Genomic DNA, 19,083 nt, shown 5'->3' with positions numbered 1-19,083 from the left:
ACCAAGACTTGAGTCTCGTGGAATTGTCTCTGCTTCCAGTCAGCATCCTGGCTCACCTCTCACCTGTTTTACTACAATGGTCCCTATGGTCTCCTACCTTCCTCCAAGCCACCTCACCTCACAGGTGGCAATCTTTTAGAAAAGAACATTTGAACATGTTTTTCTCATTACATCATTCGCAAAATAAAGCACTGACATGCATGGAAGAGGTTATTAGCTGCCTACCTCAACACCATTTTTTCCCTTCCACTTTAAAACTCTGACTTTCAGCTGGACATACCACCATCCCAAGAAAGATAACATTTCCCGGCTTCCCTTGCAATTATTTGTGCCAAGGTTGTGATTAAGTGGAAGGGAAAGATTTCCAGGAAGTCTCTGTGACAGGGAAGGGGCCTTGCCCTTCTTCCTCCTTCCTGCTGTTTGGAATGGAGACATGATGACTGGAGTTGATTCAAGCAGCCATCTGGGTCGCTGAGGAGACAGGCCAAGGATGGCAGAGTAGCGGACAGAGAAGCCCAGGTTCCTGATGACCACCATGCTGCCATACTAGCTTTGGATTGCCTCTCTCTAGATTTGTTATTCTGAGTTTCACTATTACATGTAGCTGAATCTAATCCTAACTGGAAGATATGGTTTGCAAAGGTGTTTGATGATTTGGCCCTTTTATCCTTGCACTTTCTCCTCTCCTACTCTCCCTGGCACACTGTACTCCAGGAACATGGAGGAGGGGGGCTCTCTAATGTGCCCTATCTCTTGCTTGTAGGCCCTTGCACTTTCCCCCTCATGCAACTTCATCAATTGCCTTTTCTTCATCTTCCACATCTCAGTTCAGACCAGCAACTCTCAGACTTTATGAGCTATCAGGCATGGGGTCTCTTTCAGAAAAATGCAAATACTAGCCTCTGCAAAAACAAAACTTTTTGCATATTAATTTGCTACGTTACTGTGGAAATTTCATTCACTGAATATAAAAATAATCTTTATAGGAGATGCTATTTCCTATGAAAGTTATTATGCATATAAAGCAAAAAATAAACCCTCTCCCCAAACTGAATTTCAATGAGAAGGCTTCTGTTTGGCTTGAATAAGAAGTTTGATACTGTGATAGTGTGAGAAGGTTACATGCATCCCTCTTTAACTGCCATTCTATTCTGACTTTTCTTTTTATGATCCCAAGTACTGAAAACCTCAACTCTCTCCAAGGAAAGTTCTCACAACCTGCTGTCAGTTGAATGTAGGCTTGTGATAGGAACACCTGAATTCTCCAAGGCAGAAAGCTCAATGGCTCATAGATTTCCTTTGTCTTCGAAAGTCAGTAAGTTCATCTTGGTGAAGACTGCATCATCCATGCAGGATCACGCCACCTTCGATACAAATCTCAGAGATGTAGAAGAGAATGAGTGACAGTGACATGTGGTGCTCACTCTCCTCTGTAGCAGCAGGACGAGAAGTGCTCTTTGGCATCACAGATATTACCTGTGCACAGAGCACTAGGACTTCTCTTCCAGCACAAGTTTTGCTTAGCTTCTTGGAAACCTGATCATTTTAAAAAGGTTTTAGGATTCATACTAATTCTCGTGTGAGGGCACCAGAAGACACATAATGTATGAAAACCAGTAGATAGCTGCCCTGAGAAATGTGTGAAATTGCAAGGACATGATGTAGCTGCTGTTTCCTCCATGACTGAATCAAATCCTTCTAATAAACTATAACAATTCCAGCACGAATGGTAGCATCTGACAAAAAAACTGCTGCAGAACTAAATGAGGCAGTATAGTACAGTAGCTGAAGGCACAGGCTTTAATGTCAGAATGCTGGGGTCTGAATCTCAGACTCCACTGTTTATTATGGCAAGTAGTTTAGCTCCTCTAAACTTTCTTCATCTACTTCATTGATCTGTTATGAGGATAAATGAGATAATGCATGTCAAGTGCCAAGCAGAGTGTATGGCCCACAGTACGAGCACAAATGTTGTTGGCTGGTATAATCACTGCACATGGACCCAGACACACGCTGCGCTCCCACTCCACATTTTAACATTTCTGAGACAAGGATTCAGCATATAATCGATGGGATCTTACAATCAATTGGTTGCACTATTTTTCTTTCTTAGTGGTACACAAAAGGTGCAACTTACAGCCAATGGCACAAATTTGATAAAATATGGTATTGAATTTCTCTTTCTGCTCCAAGTCACAAACCAGCTTAATGATCTCCCAGATATAGGTTTCACCCAAAGTCTCTCTCCAGTGATGCATAATTTAAGAACAGTTGAAGACAGGGGTCAAAAACTACAGCCCTTGAGACAATCAGGTCTGCCACTTGTTTTCATAAATTGTTACCAGAACACAGCCACTCTCATTAGTTTCCATATCTATGGCTGCTTTCATTCAACCACAGCTGAGCTGAGTAATCATGATAGAGAATGCAAAGCCTGCAAAGCCTACAAAGCCTACAAAGCCTAAAATACTTATAATCTGGCCCTTTACAGAAAGGATCTGCCAAAACCTGGTTTAAGACAAGTCTTCTAAGGTGGAAAAAATACAGTTTTTGATAATATTTCTGCCTTGTTAAACTTTGCTTTCCCTAAAATGGTTCCATACTGCCTGACAACTTCTCAGGATGGTTAGACACCACAGGATCTCCTTTAGGCTATGTTGGCTCTGTGCTTCCACTGGCAAGAACATCACTATGTAACAATCCCTCCCCACTCCCCGGCTTTTGTATCTATTTGTCCTGGAAAGCAAAAGCAAAAATACATCATTGGTAGGAGAATGCAGGCAATTTTCAAAATAACAGAAAGAAAATCCAAGATTAAAAAAGTCTTTTACCACTTACATGAAGTAGTAGAGACAGAAAACAAAATAATGGTTGCCACGGATTGGGGGAAGGAGAGAATGGGGATATTGTTTAATTGGTAGAGTTTCAGTTTTACAAGATGAAAAAGCCGTGGAGATTGGTTGCACAACAATGTGAATATATTTAACACTATTGAAGCGAACCCTTAGAAATAATCAAGATAAATGGTACATTTTATGTGTACTTTATAATTAAAAGCATTAAAAAAATTTAAGTGTTTTGTATGGGTGTATATGGGCGGGCACACATGTATGCCCCATCAAGCTGTCTAAGGACCACATAGCAAAAATATCACTTCCTTTAAAAGCCTTTTATGACCCTCACACTCCTAGGAGTGGATCTGGTGCAACCCCCACTTCTGGCTTCAGCTACTACCAACTTCTATCATAGCAATTATTACACTGTCTCCAAACTGTCTATTCAGTGCTCCATACGTGTTCCGTGTTCCGTGACTATAAACTCCGTGAGGATAGGAACTGCCATGTGGTTCTCCCTCTACCGTATCTGTCACCTTTAACTGTCAGGCTCACTGGTGGCATTCACATATTTGTTGAATAAATGAGTAAATGAGTGGCGCAAATAGAGATTAATATTAATAAATTAAATGAAGTTAACTTATTAATAAATCAAATCTATTAATAAATGAAATCCGTTCTCTAGAATTTTTTTGTCTTCTTAAACTCTAAGTTTAAAACAAAACTGGTTTCATCATTAATTAGAAACCAGTTTACAAACACCCATCACTTTAATTCAAGAAAAAAGTACTGGGATCAGCACACATTACATAGAAGTTTGATAAAGAAAACCTAAATCTAAGACTTTGTATAAAAAATGCTTATAGCCCATATTAAAGTATAAAACAATCCCTGTGATTAAGCAAACAGGATGAACAATCACATAATAAACATTCTGGGGAAGTACATTCTCTAAGAAAATTATTTTGTCTTCTTCTGCTTATAAATTATAACAAGGAAAACAAATCAAGGACACAATTTAATTTTGCTGGCTATTGGTAATATTAACTCCTACATGTTTGGGGTTTTAAAAAATTATTTTTATTTATTCTAAAGTAAATATTAACTAAAACTGTGGAAAAGAAAACACAAAGGCAATTTTTCCAGTGGTAGAGGGAATCAGCTCTCCTATTCATACACTGAATCCTCATGTCCAGAGGCAAAAAATTTTAAGAGGAGGTATGCAAACAGGTCTTTTCAAAGATCAAGTCAGAAATCTTGGCACTGGCACTGTTTTCTAAACAATTACTCTCATCAGCACTGACCCAATAACTCATGCTCAGTATCCTTCACTACAATCTGCTACCTCAGTTACTAATGTCAGCCTTAGTAAAAATCTCAGCAAGAACTATTATCAGAAGCAAGAATCATAAAAATCATTTATCTTCACCTTTAAGTCTCATGTTGACCAAACTTAAATACCATGACCCTTTGTTATATAAAGGTAAGAATCATAGCAGTTCAAAGTCTAATAACCAATTACTGTAAATAAAAGGATAGTTCTATATTAAATATTCCAAGCAACATTACAAATAGCCAATGGAAAACTTAAACCTAATAAATAAAAATTTTAAGATATTTTTCATCTTAACCAGCAAATATATTTTGCATCAATAATACTCAATGTTTTAATAACTAGTGAAACTGACAATAGGTGATCTTAATGTTAATTCAAAGAGGCCTTTCCTATCTCTGCCTACCCTACCTAAAATATTACTTCTAGTGCTCATTCTTTGTGCCCTTTCCCTTTATTTTTCTTCATATCACTTATCACTACTGGAAATTACGTTATATATCTTTTATTGTCTATTCCTCCACTAGACTGTAAACTAGAAACTAGATGAGGGTAGGGATCTGTCAGTATGGTCCTTTTATAAACAGTTTATGTTCCAAAAATTGCTGTTGAACCAATAAATTAATATGAATGGGAGCAAACTGGTATACTCTTTCTGGAAAGCAATTTGAAATATGTAACATGAAACTTTAACTTTTTATAGTAAGAAACTTTAAAAAGTTCATATCCTCTGGGGGGAAAAAGCACCATTTCTCATTATTCTTAGAAATAATTCAGAGATGCAAAGATTTAGGTATAAATATATTCATCACAAGATTTTTATACTAGAGAAAGTTAGCATCAACCTACATGTCCAACCAGAGGAAAATCTCCAGAAATAACACAAACTGATACAATTGTACAAAGTCCCAACCCTCACACTCCTGTCAACTGTTCCTACTTATATATTTCCTTTAAGTGATGAGTTGGAGTCATTATTTCCATAAAAAAAAAAAAAAATAAGAAGAAAATACATTTGATTTCCAAAGTGGAAAAAGCCACACTCAAGTGGATAGATGGTTAAAGAACTAATCCTACAATGGTCATCAGCCATCCTTCCTAGTATTTCACCTAAGCTTTGACAATCCAATGCCAGTAACACTCTGCAAAGCCTCCCCAGCTCACTAAATTTTACATCCCACAATGAACAAACACACCCTTTTAGGTACCTACAGTTTCACACAGTATGAGAATGGGCATATGATTCTTTTAATAGCTCTGATAGTCTTCTGAGATAAAGCCGACCCCTCACATATATCTTGAGTTTAGTAGATAAAAAGTCTATAAACATGGACGGAGTTGCTGGTTACACACAATTCCACATATACCCTAGGGCTTTCACTATGTAGATCTTCAATAAAACTCATCAAGTAGAATGGTACAGCTAATTATCTTCATTATGGAGGGCATTATGTTGTTTATTCTCACTGGCATGACAGACTACACACCTCCTCCAATCCTCAAGATTAAAGAAGAAAGTTATAGAATTTTAAAAAGGAGTACTATCTGTAATCTTAATACAATTCTGTTGTTTTTACTGTATCCAGGATAACACCTGATATCTAGAGACTGGGATTTAAAACTCTGGAGTCTGTGTTCTTGACTTCACTGCCATTACTGGTAAACTGGGGGAAAAAAAAAGTTAAATATGCTGAGAGAATAAATTCAGTATACACATATAGGTGGGTTTGTAATGGTGGAATATATTAGTGATTAACACTGAGCATGAGGTAAACTGCTCAGCTACTTGTTGACTTACCATATGAATGAGAACATTATAGCCCAAGATCATGAGATTAGATATTTTAACTATAAGTTTGCTCAATTACACATCATCAATGTATAGAAACTAAACTGCAAGAAGGTCAGTAAGCCCTAATAAAAGTAGCTAAAAACAAAAAATAGCAAAAATTAAAAGTAACCATTTCAGTGATGGTGACCAAGAACTTTAAGTAATCTGAATTTCCTATGTAACTTGGAGTTTAGGATATACGAAGTTAAAGGACAGCTACCCTTCACTTGCCTCCTAAAAATAGATTCCAACTAGACTGCCATAAGGCTAAGGACCTATCTCCTGTATTTTCCATCATCTTCTTAGCACAGCCAAAATGATCCCTCCTGACAATTCATTGAGGACATGGTCACTATTTGCATTGTCTACCTTCATCTCCCACTCATTTCCATTCTTACTCTCCAGCAGTGCTAAAAAAAAAAAACCTGCGGTTCTTAGAGCACTTTCCCCTCTCTTGTGCCTTTACACACTTAGTTGTCTTAAACCTGAAATATCTACCTGACTTTTTGGGCCAACTCTTACTTACTCACACTTCAAGTCTCAGTTCTAATGTCACCTTTTCATCCGTTACCTTGCTTAGGATTTCCCAACTGCTCCCCAGCTCCTTTTCCTGATACACTTGGTACAAATACCTGAAATCCATTTATTTAAAACATTCTGGAGAGGTTTAAAAATTTTTTTAATTTAAAAAAATAAGTTCAAACATAGAATCATGAAAAAAATTTAAATACATAAACTATTATCAACTTTTTACAAAAAAATGTACATTCATTCATAAAGATATTTTCCTTAGGTATGGTATGGATCTGTTGACCAGAGTTATTCATCTTATGTAAACCACACCAAAAATATATCATCTATGATTTCCAATTTCAGTTCTTCAAAGTGGACCAAGAACTTAGTCATTGTAAAACAATCTGCATGCAGAGGGATCGTTCTACATTTATGCAATTTTCTTAATCTTTCATACTCGTCTCACCCAATTTAACAATTGCTTTTTTCCCCAAAACATTCAATTCAATTTTAAGTAACTACTTTAAACCCATTTCACTGGTTTACACAAAATTTAATTACATTATGCCTTTACAACAAATTTAATTGGTATGAACAGGTTTGGGGATAAACACAATTAACTTTTAGTGAATAAGCTATTCTGCTAGTGAGAAAAGAAAATAAAGGATAGACCCAAGTATTCAAAGAAAATGGAGAACCTCAGTTAATCTCTCTAGTTGATTAGGTAGAAACTGGTTAGTGAAGTGTCTTCAGAACTATCCTCAAAGCCATTATCCCATTGTACTACAAACATCTTTGTGCAAACATCTCCCCACTAAACCAAAAATTCAAAACTAGCTTGCTAACGCATGCCTGTGTTGTTGACTCCCTTAGCCCTGAAGGCAGTTGGGCAGAGCCCAAGGCAGCAAAAGTGCCCCCCTCCCAGCTAAAGGGAGTTAAAGAGCTGTACAAAGTTGTCAGCTCTTTAAAAGAAGTGACTGTCTTTATTTTTTCATTCCTAATAGTTAAAATAGTACACGTTTGATAAATTTGTATAATAAAAGTAATGAGAAAAGGAGACATTCACAGCCTCACATAGGGACTATAGGTAAACCAGACAAAGACTTCAGCCAGGGAGATGTGACTGCTAAGGGTAAACCTGGGCCAGGAAAAGGAGCAATGGGAAATTAATCTTTACATGTAGACATTCATGTTTTCTCTCTCCCATTAGAATGAAGTTAGATGAGTGTTAGGCCCTTGTCTATCTTGTTCACTTATATCCCAGTGCCTAGATAAATGCCCACCACACAGTAGCTCTTCAAAAAGTATTTGTTAACTGTGTAGCTGGGAGAACCTCAGAAAGAAATGAAGGTATTTTAAGCTCCAAGAAAAGGAGTGGAACCTACTCAACAGTTCTACTCAAGGAATGGTGATTGCTCTGTAACATATCACAGTGGTTAAGAGTCTGGGCTCAGACAGACCTGGACCTAAATTCTGGTTCTGTCAACTTATTAACTAAATAAAGTTGTGTGGACAACTCAATCCCTTTTATTCTCAGAGCCTTCCATTGTGAGACAAAGATAATGGGCTCCCAGAGTTATCTGAGAATCAAGTAAAGAGCTGAGAACAATGTTTGGCACATTAGTGCCGAATAAATGTTTGCATTGTTGCTATTATCTCTCTTGTTGATAAGCACATAAAGTACGGCACATTCTGTGCTCTAAAGATAAAGACTTCTGTGCTCTAGAGATTATGTATTTCTTGAAGAGCTACATTACTGTTACTAAAGTATACTAAAGGACCAGGTCGTTGACTACCTGGTTCATATCAGGGTTCTTCCTCTTAGGCAAGTTACTAATTCTGAAGTTCTGTTTCCTCTTTTGTAAAATGAACATGATAATAGTGGCCTGTCTTCCATGTCCATTGTGAATATTAAAGGAGATTACAAACAAAGGATTCAGTACGTGTTACTTATAAGCCCCCCAACATTGACAACAAATATTAACTATATAGAGCTTTGCGTATATAGGTTTTTATGAATTTTTTAAAAATGAAAAATGCTTAAAGCTTTGACTCATTAAAAAACAAAAACTATTGGGTTGGTGTTTGTTTCATGCTCTTTTGAAATAGCAGAAAACTTTCCAATCTCGTGAAGGCTTTAGGACTATGTACAATGAAGACACTTATCTTAAACAAGCCCATCTATAAATAGGTATTTTTGTTTAATGGTTTACTTCCACCATTTTCCATATTTAGTCTAGTCATAGACTAGACCTCTGGCATTTCCATGTTTCTTCTCAGCTATCTTTTATTTATTTTCCGTTTTAAGCTTGGGATAAAAATTCCATCAGCACTTTCAGCAATTATTTTGTGCTTCTTTTGACTCAGCAGGAAATTTAAAAATAGGATATAGGTAACAAAACAAGCCTGGATAGCTATATAATGTTTCTAGTTAAAAACTGTTTCTTTCCAACTTTTCTATAAATCAAACTTTTAAAATTAAGTTATTTAAAAACACGTATTATAAATTACTTCTCACTAATTCAATTTGTATGTATTTATCTACTTATAGTATTGTTTGTTACTTATGATAATTTTGCCTCTTAGGTAGTCTCATACCTAATGACCGCCCATTAAAAACTGCAGCAACTTCCAAAACGCTGTAAGAGATGTAAAGTTGTAATACTCTCATTACAACTGTGTACTTTGAACCCAGTAAACTAAAGAAGAAATGACAGTAACAAGAAACAAACAAAAACAGGGTAGTTTCAGAAAGCCAAGTGATCCCATGAAGTAGGAGGTAACTATGAAGAGAAAGTGGCAACTAAAATTTACCGTAATCTACAATTTTTTATAAAAAGTCTAGGAAGTTCCAAGACTTTTGTGTATTTTTTAACTGCAAAAGGCAAAACTAATACATACAGGCAGAGGGAGCTAAGATGGTGACATAGCAGGAGGACCCCCTAGGCTTGCCTCATCCCTCGAACACAGCTAGATAACTATCCAATCATTCCGAACACCCAAGAAATCAACCTGAGGACTGATAGAACAAACTGCACAACTAGAGGGAGAGAAAAGAACACATCAAGGAATGTAGTAAGCATGGAGACATGGTTTGCGGGGGAAACAGACTGTGGGTGCTGCAGAGATGATGGAGCCCTGGTGGCAGAGAAAGGTGAGAGAGAGTACAACACACAGGGAAATGCACAAGGAGAACACTACCCCAAAGCCACTGGCTGGGAAAATAAGAGGGGCTGATTTTTGTGAGTTTTGCAACCAGCAGGACTCAAAGACTGGAGTTTTGGAGGTCTATGGGCTTGGCTGGAATAGAGGGACCTGAGGGAACTGCTCTACTCCTTCAGAAAAGGCAGGCAAGCAACTCAGGCAGACTGCATGATCTGAGGATCACCTAGCTCACATGGGGGGAGACTGCTGACTGTTCTTGGAACGCATCTGTGAGAAGTGGCATTGCCTCTCTGGGCACAAAGGAAACGGCCAGTGCCATTTCCCTCCCCTGCCCTTCAGCATAGGCACAGAGACATCTGGCAAGGGTGGCTAACCCAGACACTGGCTGTTTAGGCTGCTTTGCTCCAAATCCCACGCTCCTGCACTCTGGCATGGTTGCCTGTCTGGGTCGCACCTGCATTAGTCCCAGCTCGGCGAGATCCTTTCCCAGAGGACTAACACAGGTCCCGGCCACACCAGGTCCCTAAAGTGTGGAGTTTTAAAGTCAACAGGCTTGGCCACAGTAGATCCCAAAGTGCAGAGTGATGCTCTAGGCAGGCAAGCAACCCAGAGACAGACACTGTGAAAACAGCAATCTGCAAAATGCCTAGGATCCATGAGGAGGAATTATTCAATTATTTGCTCTTCTTGGAGGGCTTCCCTGAAAGCAAGCATGAACTCCCCTCTCCAAGGACAAAGGAGCAGGCTAGAACCATCTCCCTTCCCTGCCCTTAGCATACACCAGCTTCAGTTAATAGCACAGCGTCAACAATGGCTGCCTAACCTGCTTACACTAGGTTCCTACCCCCTGAGCTCTGCCGGTACTGATTTTCTCAGGCAGGTATACCTAAGGACAAGTGAAGCAGGCCCCTTCCCCAGAAGACCAGCACAAACCCCCCACCCGCACCACATCTATTGACCAGAGTTCCACAAAGCTTCAGTTCTAGTGGAAATAGCATCAGGTCTCATTTAACAAGCAGACCAGAGCATACCTAGTTAAAACTTGCCACGCTCTGGCCAAGGTCCAAATGCTGTCCACTGCAGACAAGAAAAGCCTCTGTAGACAACTGACCTGAGGGATAGAGCAGCCAAAACACAGCAGCAGAGTGCATGCAACACACACCAAAGACACTTCCTGAGGCACCAGACCCTGGACATTATATGACCTCTTCTTCATAAAGCCAATACTCACAGAAGCAGGAAACATAAGACTTTCTAACATACAGAAGAAGACAGACACCTAGACAAAATGCCAAAATGGAGAAATTCATCCCAAAGAAAGAACAAGATAAGGTCACAGCCAGAGATCTAATTGAAACAGATATAAGTAACATGCCCAATGGAGAATTTAAAGCAACAATCATAAGGATACTTGCTGGGCTTGAGAAGAGCATGGAAGAAATCAGGGAGACCCTTACTGCAGAGATAAAGAGCCAAAAAAAAAAAAAAAAAAAAAAAAAAATCAGGGAGAAATGAAAAATGCAATAACTGAGATTTGAAACTGGATGTAATGACTACAGGATGGAAGAAGCAGAAGAATGGATAAGTAATACAGAAGACAAAATTATAGGAAATAATGAAGCTGAACAAAAGAGAGAAAGAAAAATGATCATGAGAGTTGACTTAGGAAACTCAGTGACTCCATCAAATGCAATAATATTCGTATCATAGGATTCCCAGAAGAAGAAGAGAGAGAAAAGGGGGCAGAAGGTTTATTTGAGGAAGTAATAGGCGAACACTTCCTTTTTCTGGGGAAGGAAACAGATCTCCAAATTCAGGAGGCACAGAGAACTCCCATCAAACAACACCAAGATTTATTGTAGTTAAATTTGCAAAACACAGTGATAAAGAAAAAATGCTAAAAACAGCAAGACAAAGGGAGTCCCTAACTTACGATACAAGACCCATAAAGTTAGCAGCAGATCTTTCCACAGACACTTGGCAAGCCAGAAGGGAGTGGCATGATATATTCAATGTGCTGAATGGGAAAAATCTGTAGCCAAGAATACTCTATCCAGCAAGGCTGTCATTCAGAATAGTAGAGGAGATAAAGAGTTTCCCAGACAAACAAAAACTAAAGGAGTTTGTGACCACTAATCCAGCCTTGCATAAAATATTAAAGGAGACTCTTTGAGTGGGAAGGAAAGACCAAAAGTGAAAAAGATTAAAAATGAACAGAAAAAAATATCCAGAAATAATGTAAAATAAGTAATAAAATGGCAATAAATACGTATATATCAATAATTACCCTGAATGTAAATGAGCTAAATCCTCACAATCAAAAGACACAGAATGTCAGAATGGATAAGAAAAACAAAACAAAACCCATTAATATGTTGCCTATAAGAAATTCATTTTAGACCTAAAGACACCTGCAGATTGAAAATGAGGGGATGGAGGGGCATCTGGGTGGCTCAGTTGTTTGAGTTGGTTGAGCGTCCAACTCTTGATTTCAGCTCAGGTCGTGATCCCAGGGTTGTGGAATCAAGCCCTGCATTGGGCTCCACGCTGAGCATGGAGCCTGTTTAAGATTCTCTCTCTCCTTCTGACCCTCTCCCCTGCTCATGTGCACTCTCTCACTAAAATAAAAAATAAAATAAATAAAGTAAGGGGATGGAGAAACATTTATCATGCAAATGAAGGTTGAAAGAAAGCCAGAGTAGCCATACTTATATCAGACAAACTAGATTTTAAAACAAAGACTGTAACAAAAGATGAAGAAGGGCACTATATCATAATAAAGAGACCTATCCTGCAAGATTTAGCAATTGTAAATATTTATGCCCCCAAGTTAAGAGCACCCAAATATGTAACACAATTAATAACAAACATAAAGGAACTCATTGATAATAATACAATAATAGTGGGGGGGGACTTTAACATCCCATATACATCAATGCACAGATAACCTAAAAAGAAAAACAACAAGGAACCAATGGCTTTCCTGCCCCCACAATGTTTGTTTATTTTTGAGAGAGAGAGAGAGAGAGCGCGTGCATGCGCATGAGTGGGCAAGGGGCACAGAGACAGAGAGAGAGAGCGAGCGAGCATGTGCATGAGTGGGCAAGGGGCACAGAGACAGAATCTGAAGCAGACTCCAGGCTCTGAGCTGTCAGCACAGAGCCCGATGCGGGGCTCAAACCCACAAACTGTGAGATCATGGCCTGAGCTGATGTCAGACACTTAACTGACTGGGCCACCCGGGCACACCGGAACCAATGGCTTTGAATGACACACTGTACCAGATGGACTTAACAGATATATTCAGAACATTTTATCCCAAAGCAGAATACACATTCTTTTCAAGTACACATGGGGCATTCTCCAGAATACATCATATACTAGGTCACAAATCAGGTCTCCACAAGTATGAAAAGACTGAGACCATACCATGCATCTTTTCTGACTACAACACTATGAAGCTTGAAGTCAACAACAAGAAAATTTTGGAAAGACCACAAATACATGGAGGTTCAAGAACATCCTACTAAACAATGAATGGGTTAACTAGGAAATGGAAGAAATTTAAAAAAAATACATGGAGGGGCGCCTGGGTGGCTCAGTCGGCTGAGCGTCTGACTTCGGCTCAGGTCATGATCTCACGGTCTGTGAGTTCGAGCCCCATGTCGGGTTCTGTGCTGACAGCTCAGAGCCTGGAGCCTGCTTCAGATTCTGTGTCTCCCTCTCTCTCTCTGCCCCTCCCCTGCTCATGCTGTGTCTCTCTCTGTCAAAAATAAATAAACATTAAAAAAAAAATTAAAAAAAAAATACATGGAAACAAATGACAATGAAAACAAAGGTCCAAAACCTTTGAGATATGGCAAAAGAGAGAAAAATATAGCAATACAGGCCTACCTCAAGAAGCAACAAAGTCTCAAATAAACAACCTAACCTGGGGTGCCTGGGTGGCTCAGTTGGTTTAGCATACGACTTCAGCTCAGGTCATGATTTGAGCCCTGTGTCAGACTTTGCACTGATAGCACGGAGCCTAGAGCCTGCTTTGAGTTCTGTGTCTCCCTCTTTCCCTGCCCCTCCCTACTCACACTCTCTCTCTCTCTCTCAAAAATGAATAAACATTAAAAAAAAAAAAAAATTAACAACCTCAACTAGGCCTAACTGAACTAGAAAAAGAAGGAAAACCTAAAGCCAGCAGGAGAAGGGACTAAAGAACAGAGTAGAAATAAATGATATAGAAACTAAAAACAACTACAAAACAGAATAGATCAATGAAACTAAGAGCTGGTTCTTTTAAAGAATAAAATTGATAAATCCCTTAGCCAGACATATAAAAAAGAAAATAGAAAGCACACATATAAATAAAATCACAAGTGAGAGAGGAGAAATAATAACACCAGAAATAAAAAGATTTATAAGAGAATATTATGAAAAATTATACACCAACAAATCGGACAATCTGGAAAGAATCAATAAATTCCTAGAAACATATGAAGTAGAAAGAAATAGAAAACTTGAACAGACTGATAACCAGCAAAGAAATGCAATCAGTAATCAAAATCTTCCAACAAATAAAAGTCCAGGGCCAGAGGGCTTCACAGAGGAATTCTATCAAACATTTAAAGAAGAGTTAATACCTGTTCTCTTCAAACTATTCCAAAAAATAGAAAAGGAAACAAAACTTCCAAACTTATTCTATGAGGCTAGCATTACCCTGATTCTAAAACCAGACAAAGACTCCACTATAAAAGAGAACTATAAGCCAGTGTCCCTGATGAACATGGATGCAAAAATTCTGAACCAAATATTAGCAAATCAAATCCAACAGTATGTTGAAGAATCATTCACCACAATCAAGTGTGAGTTATTCCTGGGCTGCAAGGGTACCAATATCATAAATCAATCAACATGATACATCACATTAATAAAAGAAAGGTTAAAAACCCTATGATCCTCTCAATGGATCCAGAAAAAGCATTTGACAAAGTACAATATCCATTCATGATAAAAACCCTCAGTGAAGTAGTTTTAGAGGGAACATACCTCAACATAATAAAGATCATATAAAAAACCCACAGTTAATACCATTGTCAATAAGGAAAAACTGAGAGCTTTTCCTCTATGGTCAGGAACAAGGCAGGGATGTCCACTATCACCACTGTTATTTAACAAACTACCAGGAATCCTAGCTTCAGCTATCAGACAACAAGAAGAAATTAAAAGCATCCAAATCAGCAAGGAGGAAGCCAAACTTTCATTATTTGCAGATGACATGATACTCTATGCAGAAAACCCAAAGACTTCACCAAAAAATTGCCAGAACCAATACAGGAATTCACTAAAGTTTCAGGATGCAAAAATCAATGTATAGAATCTGTTGCATTTCTATACACCAAAAATGCAGCAGCAGAAAGAGAAATCAAGGAATTGATCCCATTTACAATTGTACCAAAAACCATAAGATACCTATGAATAAACCTAACAAAAGAGGTAAAAAAACCTGCACTATGAAAACTATAAAACACTGATGAAAGAAATTGAAGAAGGCACAAAGAAATGGAAAAATAGTCCATATTTATGGATTGAAAAAACAAATATTGTTAAAATGTCCATACTACCCAAAGCAATCTATACATTTAATGCAATTCCTATCAAAATACCACCAACATTTTTCACACAGCTAGAACAAACAATCCTAAAATTTGTATGGAACCACAAAAGACCCCAAATAGACAAAGCAATCTGGAAAAACAAAGGCAAAGCTGGAGGCATCACAATTCCAAACTTCAAGTTATATTACAAAGCTGTCAGGATCAAGACAATATGTTACCAGCACAAAAACAGACATATAGATCAATAGAACAGAGTAGAAAACCCAGAAATGAACCCACAACTATATGGTCAACTAATCTTCAGCAAAGCAGGAAAGAAGAGCCAATGGAAAAAAGTCTTCTTCAACAAATGGTGTTGGGGAAACTGGACAATAACATCCAAAAGAATGAAAATGGGCCACTTTCTTATATCATACACAAAAATAAATTCAAAATGGATGAAAGACCTAAATGTGAGACAGGAAACCATCAAAATCATACAGGAAAACACAGGCAGTAGCACCTTTCCTCAGTCTTAGCAAATTCCCTTCCCTGAGGCAAGGAAAACAAAAACAAAAATAAACTATCAGGATATCATTAAGATAAAAATCTGCACAAAGAAGTAAACAATTAACAAAAATAAAAGGCAATCTTTGGAATGAGAGAAGGTATTTGTAAATGACATGTGATAAAGCATTAGCATCCAAAATATATTAAGAACTTATCATACTCAACACCCAAAAAACCAAATAATTCAGTTAAAAAATGAGCAGAAGACATGAATGGACATTATTCCAAAGAAGACATAAAGATGGCTAACACACATGAAGAGATGCTCAACACCACTCATCATCAAAATTACAATGAACTATCACCTCACACAAGTCATAATGGCTAAAATTAACAACAAAGGAAACAACAGGTGTTGTGGAGGATGTGGAGAAAGGGGAACCCTTTTGCACTGTTGGTGGGAATGCAACCTAGTGCAGCCACTCTGGAAAATACTATGGAGGTTCCTCAAAAGGTTAAAAATAGAACTACCCTACAACCCAGCAATTGCATACTGGATATTTACCCAAAGGATACAAAAATACTGATTTAAATGGATATATGCACCCCAATGATTATGGCATTATCAACAATTGCCAAATTATGGAAAGAGTCCAAATGCCCGTTGATGAATAAACATGAGGTGGTGTATATACTTACAATGGAATATTCTCAGCCATCAAAAAGAATGAAATCTTACCATTTGCAACAATGTGCATGGAGCTACAGAGTATTGTGCTAAGCAAAATAAGTCAGAGAAAGACAAATACAATATGATTTCACTCATATGTGGAATTTAAGAAACAAAACAGATGAACATGGATAAAAAAACCCCAAAGAGGCAAACCAGAAAACTGAGGGTTACTGGAGGAGAGATAGGCGGTGGGATGGGTTAAATGGGTCATGGGTATTAAAGAGGGCACTTCTGATGAGCACTGGGTGTTGCATGTATGTGATGAATCATTAAATTCTAAACGTGAAACTAACAGTACACTACAGGTTAACTAACTGGAGTTTAAATAAAAACTTGGGGAACAAAAGTAATATATACAGATAGTAAAAGAAAAATTCAAACACTACAAACAGGTATGTATTCATCACTCGTTTATAGAAGTTAGCTGAAGTAATAAAAGTAGTAGTTAACCTTGTGGGTCATTTGGCCCATATCCTTATCAGCTAAAGTGGTAGCTTTCAAAGAACTTTCCACTTTAGCATGGATTAGAAAAGAGAAAGGTAGATGACCTTTGTTGAAAAGGAGTTGGGAAAAAGCTGGAGTTGGAAAAAAGTTCTAATAGAAGAGATAAGAGGTCCAAAATCCAACCTAACCTGCTTATGTGACCGAACTGCTCATTACTAAAATCAAACTTGTATATTCCCTATAAGCCAACCCTCCTATAGTATGTGGACAAAAATTCTTTCAAAATAACCGTGATAATCCCAAATTCCCTAAAAAATGAAACTGAAGCCTCTTGACGTCATCCTGTTTATGCTGTGTATTAGCTTTAAACTCTGCAGTACTAAATAGCCAGTGATTAAAGAAGTATAGACTACACTTCATTTATGTAATTCACATCGTTGAAGCAGCCCTGGAAGAATGAAGGTGGGGAAGGGGGAAAAGGCCAGAGGCTATAAAAAGAAATCTTTATAGAAGATGAGACCGCAGGTGTGAGTGGGTGGATAAAGGCTAAGAGAAAGGCTAGCTGAGGGTGGAGCGAGGCCCACCTCTTCCTTGAGAGAAGTCTGAATGAAGGAAAAAATAATATTTTAGAAAGATACGTATTTGTTCAGCTTGTGTATTTAAGGGAAAAGGTAAAGTGGGAACCAGAGCCCTGCAAGGGTTTAAGAAGAAACATATTTTAAAGTGGCACAATGGACCTTCTGGGGATGATGGAAAAGTTCTAATTCTTGATTTTGGTGGTGCAAAAACCAAATGCATTTGGATGCATTTGCCAAAACTCATAACACGGAACAAGGGTATCATTTATTATATGTTAATTACCTCAATAAACCTGACATTCAAAGATAAAAGCCATTAACAGCTAAAATGCTGATTAACCTTATAAGGTTTGTTAATCAAAATTACAAAAAAAAACCCAAACAGAATAAGCACCTAATTTTAATCTATTTGGGTTATGTTTTACAATGTTGAAAACTCTGAACAAATTGTGTGAGGTAGTTGGTGAAGCATGGTTTTTAAAATCTGTTCCAATTTCCCACCATTAAGGTCTCTCTTACATGGAAACTGCAGTTTCTGACATCTCGGCCAGTGAGCAGGTGCCAAAATGGCAGGTAAAGAGACTCAGCTCTAGACTTGGAAAAGTAGCCTTATCCACCATATGCTCCACAACCAGCAAACAAGCTACATGCTATAAGCCTATTATTTTTATACTACTACTATTCTCAAAGCCTTTTTTTCTCTTTATTTTTCCTCCCATAATCAGAGAAGTCTTGTCTCAAATTCACTCCAGGAGATCACCTTAACACCACGATGTCTTTCCTAAGCCCCCATGGGAGTTAGATGCTTCCGCAGCATCCTATGGACTGCTTATTGCAGTCTTCCGTAGTTAGCCATTTCTGGGTCCATCTCCTCCACAAACTTGAGGCCAAAATGCCAGAGGGAAGAATACTTATTTTTGTAGCCCCAACTAGTGACTGGCAGAGAGGAGGCCCATAAGAGTTCCTTGAATGAGATTCAAGAGAGTAGTTCTGCATTAAAAAGGGAGAGAAAGAGAAAGAGAACCTTTCATTAACCTTTACAGGTAATGAACCTCTTTGAGAATCTGATGAAAGGAAATCTAACCTGAAAAAATGTATATTTATACACAGTTTTACTTGTAGTTTCAAGAAATCTATGAAGGGCCTACAATCCCTAAAAAGACCTCCCAGGTTGAGATGCCTGGTACAGACCTTCCAGTCTCATCTTGACTACACAATGGGACAAGCACAGAGTCTGCTGTTCACATCTCATCTAAAATAAGGAAAAGGAATTAGAGTTGACCCTTAAATAATGTGAGAGGTTGGAGCAACAACCCCCCACGCAGTCAAAATCTACATATTAACTTCTGACTCTCCCAAAACTTAACTACTAATAGCCTAGTCTTTTTTTTTTTTTATTTTTTTTTTTTAACGTTTTATTTATTTTTGGGACAGAGAGAGACAGAGCATGAATGGGGGAGGGGCAGAGAGAGAGGGAGACACAGAATCAGAAGCAGGCTCCAGGCTCTGAGCCATCAGCCCAGAGCCCGACGCGGGGCTCGAACTCACGGACCGCGA

At 38.1% G+C, this 19,083-nt stretch overlaps 2 protein-coding genes across 8 annotated transcripts in view; one reads left to right on the top strand and one right to left on the bottom strand.

Moving 5' to 3' along the window:
- The window catches only part of UGP2 (UDP-glucose pyrophosphorylase 2), a 64,415-nt gene that overhangs the window by 21,297 nt on the left and 24,035 nt on the right, over positions 1 to 19,083 (bottom strand). The gene's annotated exons all lie outside the window — the stretch shown is intronic.
- The window catches only part of VPS54 (VPS54 subunit of GARP complex), a 169,748-nt gene that overhangs the window by 143,726 nt on the left and 6,939 nt on the right, over positions 1 to 19,083 (top strand). The gene's annotated exons all lie outside the window — the stretch shown is intronic.

The sequence above is a fragment of the Panthera leo genome, chromosome A3 (genome assembly GCF_018350215.1).
Source record: "Panthera leo isolate Ple1 chromosome A3, P.leo_Ple1_pat1.1, whole genome shotgun sequence".
Lineage (NCBI taxonomy): Eukaryota > Metazoa > Chordata > Mammalia > Carnivora > Felidae > Panthera > Panthera leo.
Note: the sequence above shows the minus strand (reverse complement) of the source record. Positions and strands in the feature narration are given on the sequence as shown.